The 7,611-nt window shown below is 38.7% G+C and overlaps 1 pseudogene; it reads right to left on the reverse strand.

The window, feature by feature from the left end:
* Nucleotides 1-5,374: 5,374 nt before the first annotated feature.
* On the reverse strand, nt 5,375-6,630 carry LOC114697082 (annotated as a pseudogene).
* Nucleotides 6,631-7,611: the final 981 nt, after the last annotated feature.

Genomic DNA, 7,611 nt, shown 5'->3' on the forward strand with positions numbered 1-7,611 from the left:
CTCAGAACTCTCCTCACATGATTTCATTCCTGGACAATGTTCCAACAGAGTGGAATTCTGACATATTGTGAGATGAGGTCATATAGTAATATGGTCCATAAATACCATTGCTTGGTTATATATTCAAAACTATCATACATGTAAAGTATCACAAAGTAGGAAAGATGATAGCTTCAGGTTTACAGTATGTGCTGCTTAGAGTGTAGTGCAGTTATTAAGAATTTGCATATGCATAGATGAATTTCAATATGTTAATATCAACAGTATTCTTCAGTCGAGATTTTTTTTGTTTATTTTGATCTTTTTAATTTCCATGTATATGCTGGACAAACTTTTTAATTTTTGGTAAAATGGTAAATTTTAATGTAAATTCAGTAAAATTTAAATTTCAGTAAAATTCCAGAAAAAAATCTGGAATTAGTATTATATCATATCTATCTATAATACTGATGTTTTTAATCAATGAGAATGCTATAATCCTAGTACCATTTAGATTTTCTTTAATTTCTCTAAAAATTAATCTGAGTATAGAATTTTAAATATCTTAAAGACAAACTTTTTTGCCTGTCTCCACAGCTCACAGTCATATTTTAGGTTTACCTTCTAGTAGTTCCATTCAAATCAACACTAAACTATCTTGATCAGTAGAGAATTCAGCACAGATTGCTGTTTACAGTAATCATGAAACTTCCCTCAGAATGGTGTGGTGATTCAATAGCCACCCTTCAATGTGTTGATTCAATCTGTGTCAAATCATATAGATGAATTTATATGAAGCTCTTATTCCCCCAATCTGCTGTGAACGGAGCAGAATCTGCCTATTAAATTTTATACAGATTATGAATGTAATATTCCTTTGCAAGAACTTTTAAACCATTCCCATAAGACAGAGTAGGTAATATGCAAGAGCAGTACTAGATCTTCTGAGATAATCCCTTAGCTGCCTGGTGCATGTCTCACTTTTCTCAGCTCTGATTTATTTGAATCCACACATTCTATTTGTCTCTGATACCACATTTACTCCTTTCATTCTGTGCATATTCACAACTTGGCTGGGATTTCTTTCATTTTAATGTTTGGCTATTAAGTCTGATGCAAGTACTTGCTTTCAGGCATAGCATCAGGTTGGTCTATAGCTAAAACTTTGTCCTACTTAGACTGCCAATTAGTCACAATATTCTTTCTGTGCAACCACACTGTCACTAATAATTGCTTGCAAAACCTGTTTGCAAAGTTAATGATTCTATGAAAATTAAGCTAAAACGTTGCTAATTACACATATATTGGATCTTTATTTCCTAATTTTGGCCATCTCACAGTATCTGGCTGTTAATTTTCTCTTTATAACTTCACTGAAGACCAACTCCAGTTCACATTTATTGTGGGCTGGATCTGTGAATTATATTTATGCACAAACTGCTCTTTGCTTTGTAACCCTTTCCATTTATAGGGTATATATCTGATGATGAATAATCTTTCCTTTTGATTCTTTCTAAGATGTTGTCCTCTGATGTTTCTAAATTGAGATGATCTGGTGAAAAGCTGAGCAAAAATATCAACTACTTATCATGGAGATACAATAAATTTGGAATCATACAGTAAAGACTACTTAAGAATTGTTCAGACACAATAAAACATGGGGCAGCCTGGATACTCAGTTACATGAATTCTTTGATGTTTTAATTTCTTGGCATTGAACCAAACCATCAAGTTAAAAAATTTTTTGGAATTTCAGGTGTATCAACCAAGCTGTGATTATAAAAGATTCCTTAGGAAAATATAAAAGTTAAGAGCAGGTTTCAGGAAAATCCTAATATCACCTCGTAATTCACAATGAAGGTTAACAGACAAACTGTCTCTTCTACCATGGCAAACCAAAAATTTTCTTTGGCTGGTTTGTATACAATGTCCAATTTATATTTATATTAATACCAATATGTATGTTACCTCTAAAAGTGTATATATTTTCAGAGTAAGGGGACCAGACTCCAATTAAAACGGATGGCCCAGATGATCCAACATTTCAATACACCTCTATTACAGTTTCCTCTGAGTTCTGCATCCAAAACAGCTCCAAGGATGCTGGCTGAGATGGACCAGCTTCACAAAATACCCCAGTTAGGACTTGACCATAATTCTAAATTTTCTCATGCTCTCCATAAGATTACCAGTACCCCCAATCAACAGGAACTAGTCTAGAAAACTACAACCAAATTCCCAAAATATTGTTTATTTGAGGGGGTTAGTTATAAATTGTGATTGGTCACAGTCGATCTCTATCTAAAGAAGAAAGATGATTATGGTATAAAAGTGATGGAAAAAGGGTAGATTATTTTAATGGGAAAAAGGTAGATTATTGGATCTGTTTTAATCCAAAAAAATAACTGTTAATCTCAATATATTTCACATTGATATGGACTTTAGTTTATTGATACAAATTTAAAGTCAATATTGTTATACTATATGTATATTTCTACTCCTGTTTGAGGTATTATATTTATACAGCTCATCTAAAAATATAATGTATAATTAAAAATACAGACAGATTAATACTTAGTCATCTATAATAGTTAAACTTATAGCCATATTAGCTACATTATCCAAGTATACAAAGATATATTTCAGATAGATGGACAATCTTCAAATGCTTCAAAGACCTAAAGAATATGGAATTTAAAATGTTTTGAAAACTTAGACTTTTCTCCACAATGAGACACATAAGCTCCTGGCAGCCCCAATTACTTCAAAGAGGATGAAGGGCATCAAAGAACTTCCATAGGAGATTTCTTTCATTTTGGAAAGATCAGCCATTTGGGCAAAAAACTGCTTTTTCCTTGACTGACTATATGCTGTATAAACTGGACATGCAGGATTCAATGCAGGATTCACAGGTAAGTGACTTCTGAATCTTGCCAAAACAAGACGGGATGGTCTTTCAGGGTTCCTATTTCACAGGAAAAAAAAAAAAAAAAAAAACGCCAGTCATTCTGCAGGACACACAGAGGAAAGCAACTGATAAACTTTGCCAAAATAGGCGAGACAGTCCTTCAAATTTCCTGCTTCACTAAAAAGTCTACCAGATACTCTAGGCCTATAGGCTGAATATGGATGCCCCAATGTTGCAGAGGAACTAGGCAGCCAGATGTCTCTGTCATTTCTAGAGTTTTTGAAAATTGTTTGCAATGCACTTTTTGTTTACTTAAATAATATTCATTCTGGGGCCTTTGATGGAATTGAAGACTAGATAATTATAATTATAGCCTTCCTTAGTTATGAGAAAAGATAAATTAGATATGAACTTTAGACTCACAAAGATAGGTTCGATGATAAAATATTTTCTTTAATTTTGCCCAAAACAAATAGACTAATTATTGTAACTATAATTCTTGTTTGATAACTGTTTTGTTACATATAATTTTATTATATTAAAGTTAAAATATTCCTTTTTGATTAGACAGAAAGGGGGAAATGCTGTGGGATAACCTCTTTATATGCTGTGAATATATTTTATTACCATTGGTTAATAATGAAGCTGCTTTCATCTATAGCAAGGCTGGATAGAGCCAGGCAGGAAATCCAAGCAGAGATACAGGGAGAAGAAGGGTGGAGTTGGGGGCAGATGCCAGCCAGCTGCTGGAGTAGCAAGATGTAGTAGAGCACAGGGAAAGCCAGGAGACATATGGGAAAACAGATTAATAGAAACGGGTGAGTTTACTTTGTAAAAACTAACCCACCAACCTCCAGAGTGATCATTTTATTTTTGATCACAGTATTTTAATACATATATGTATATACATGTATTTCGTCATTGCTCCCTTATTTCTCTGTCCCCACTTTCTGGTTACCTTCCTCCTCTCACATAATTTCCTCAACTTACATGTCACAGGTCTTCTACACTTGCTCTTTCATTCTCCCTTCCACCTGTTAAAGATCTCTTCCTCTCTGCTCATGTACTTCTTTCTACATTCATGAAATAAACATATGAACTGTGGTCTGGTGGCTGTGGAGACCCCATGGGACTGGACTAGGCCCTCTGGATACAGAAGATGGTTGATTGGCTCAAACTGTTTGGGGGGCACCCAGGCAGGGGGATGGGAATCTGTTCCTGGTTTATGGGTAGACTTCTGGAATCCAGGGCCTGTGGTGTGACACCTTGCACAGCCTTGGTGCAGTGGGAAGGGCCTTGGACCTGCCTAGGCTCAGTGTGCTGGGCTCTGCTGACTCTCCATGGGAGACCTCGATTTAGGGGATGTGGGGATGTGGGGTGGCTTGGGAAAGAGGACTGGGGAGTGGGAGGAGGTAGGAGGGGGTGTCTGTGGATAGCATGTGGAGTGAGTAGAAAATTTCTTAATAAAGAAAAATGAAAACAAATAAATAAAAAAATAAAATAACAACAAAAAAGAAATAAACACAAAGAAAGACACATATGTATATACATGCAGATACTATTGTTATGGGATATTCCTTTTGTATATTGTGAAGTTGTGTCTCTGCCTAAGGCACCTTATGTTTGGTTTAGTAAAAACCTAGATGGCCAATAGTGAGGCAGGGGAGACTAGGTGGGACTTCTGGGAAGAGAGAGGAACTCATGAAGAATATGAGGCACATGGGATTAAGCCAGCCAGATGCAGCAGGAGTTGGACGGTCAGAATGGAGGAGAGGTAAAGGGCCACATGGCAGAAAATGAAAGAATAGAAATGGATTAATTTAAGTTATAAGAGTTAGCTGGGAACAAGCCCAGGCTAAGGCCAAGCTTTCATAATTAATAGTAAGTCTCCATATAATTTTTTGGAAACTGGCCATCCAAAGAAAGTCTGACAAGGAAGCTTGATACATATTCTAGAACACAGGTGGTAGTTGTCTTTCTGGATATGACTTTCATCTAACATGGTGATCTCCAGATGTACCCATTTTCCTTTAAATCATTTCAGCTTTCCTTACAGCTGAACAAAACTCCCTTTAACTACACAAGATGTTTAACCTCACATTTGTCTCTATCAGATGCAATATATTCTGTTGTTTCTAGAACATTCTAGGTGTCCCTTATTGAACTTGAGCTCTTGCTCCACAAAAGCATTTTTTTTAGCCATGTCATCTCATATCAGCTTCTTCTTTGAAATATCTATAGAACTTCAAATATCCAAATCTTTACTTATGTCAATTGAAGGCAAATAAGACCTCTTCAGACTATTAGCTTACCAATTCTGTTTTACAGTGGAGTCTGAGGCACAGTGTTAGATATACTCTTTAAATATGCACAATATATATTGTATGTGTTTCATTATATATAGGTGTGTGTGTATATGTGTGCACATGCCTGTGTGTGCAATGTGATTTTTTTATAACAGATTTAATTTACTTTATTTTTCTTGTATAAAAACCCTTATGCGGTGGCTACAGCTGGAGCCTTGATCCTCTGAACAGACACTCTGGTATGGGTTTTCATAAGATGGTCAGTGAATTCCTGATAAGGCGATTTGCTGAACACAGTCTCTTTCCAGAGGTCAGGGGTCAGGTAGCTGTAGATATTGGAGATGGCATCAAAGGTGGCCTTGGCAAAGTTGCCCAGGGTGGCAGTGCAGTCCCTGGCTGATGTGTAGCAGTCATCAGTACTGGCCATTGTCAGTAACTTCTTAGGTCCAGGAGCAGAAACATACCATTGTCTCTGGGAGCAGGGATGAGGTGCACCAACACAGAGCCACAGCAGCCTGTCACTTTGCACAGTGTGGGGCTGGCAAATCTTGTTCCCCCAGTAGCCTCTCTGCACAGGGGCAATGGACAGCTTGGCCAAGATGATGGCCCCTCGAATGGCAGTGGGTACTTCCTTGGGGCACTTAACACCAAGACTAACATGACCATTGTAGTCCCCAATAGCAGCAAAAGCCTTGAACCTGGTCCGCTGGCCAGGCTGAATCTGTTTCTGCACTGGCATGACCTTTAGAACCTCATCCTTTAGGGATGTGCCCAGGAAAAAGTCAATGATCTCAGATTCCTTCATGGGAAGGGAGAACTGCTGTAGGATGGTCTGTATGTCAAATTACTCTGATTGGTCAATAAATAAAACACTGATTGGCCAGTGGCTAGGCAGGAAGTATAGGCGGAACTAACAGAGAGGAGAAAAGAAAGAACTGGAAGGCTGAAGGAGTCACTGCCAGCTGCCGCCATGACAAGAAGCATGTGAAGATGCTGGTAATCCACGAGCCACGTGGCAAGGTATAGATTTATGGAAATGGATTAATTTAAGCTATAAGAATAGTTAACAAGAAGCCTGCCATAGCCATACAGTTTGTAAGCAATGTAAGTCTCTGTGTTTACTTGGTTGGGTCTGAGCAGCTGTGGGACTGGCCTGGTGATAGAGATTTGTCCTGACTGTGAGCAAGGCAGGAAAACTCCAGCTACAGAGAACAGGTAGATCTCCTCCAGGGACTTGATCTTCATGTCCTTAACAGGAGGCCCAGCTTGGTGACAGGGATCCAATCCTTGTCTTCAACTTTACCTCCACGAGCCATGGCCTCGACCATGGCCAAGGCCTCGACCATGACCGCGGCCCCTAAAGCCTCATCCACAGCCTCCTAGTCCTGGGCCCCCAGGTCCTCCGGTCCCTCCCGCTGTACCAGCGTTGTCTGCCATTTGGTGTTTTCTGGAAAAAGAAGAAGAAAGGCAATGTGATTGTTTATGTGCACTGTCTTAGTTGATCATCTTCTTGAGTGTTGTATTTCCTATCTCCCTTGGTTAACAAAACTTTATTACCAAGTACAGTAAGTTTGCAAAGTAATTTTATAAAGACTTCAGCTATAGTTAGATACTATTGCCAATCTGCCTGATACCTTATAACTAATTTAAGTGTGCTATTGTGAGCTATTTTTATTTCTTCTTCGCCAATTTCATCCATGAAAGTGATGTATTTTCATCATTTTAACACTTCCTTTTCTCTTTTATCCCCCTCAATCTACTTTTATTTTCATATTCTTTCTCTTGGGTTTTCTCACAGACACACGCACACAGACACACAGGTACACACACACACACACACATACACACACAACACACAAAACCAGAAAATAAGAAATGGTAGGGGAAAATCTGTAGATGAATAAGCACTGAGACTCTTTGCAACTGTGGAGAGAAGTAGAAGGATCCAGGAGATGAAAAAGACACACTCTGGTGCCAAGCACAGCAAATATCTAGATGGCTTGTCAAGGAGCAGTTAAATCCTCCTCTGAATTGAAACACTGAACATTCTTCTCACTGGGCTCGTCCAATGCCTGGTGTGAGTTAGGTTGGCCTCTGCTGCCAGGCTGCGCTAAGACATTCCTCATCTCTCACCACTGAGGTTCTCTGAATGTCTGTCAGACTTGCTCAATAGGTCAGCATTACCTCATGCTGTCAAGAAAGGTGGCAAAACAAACCGCTTGTCTGTCTCCCCTGCTTATTATTTAGTTTAGGCAAATATGAGCCTTGGGTTGGAGATTCAGCGCTGGTGGTAGCTTGAGACTGAACAATGGCTTGACGGAGGGGAAAGGCTTTGCAGGGGAGGGGTTGGCAGCCAGCTCTTACTTGAGAATGCTGGAGGTGGTGTGGGTGGGTGCTTAGGGGGAGAAACGTGAGTTA

Source organism: Peromyscus leucopus, chromosome 12 (genome assembly GCF_004664715.2).
Source record: "Peromyscus leucopus breed LL Stock chromosome 12, UCI_PerLeu_2.1, whole genome shotgun sequence".
NCBI classification, from domain to species: domain Eukaryota; kingdom Metazoa; phylum Chordata; class Mammalia; order Rodentia; family Cricetidae; genus Peromyscus; species Peromyscus leucopus.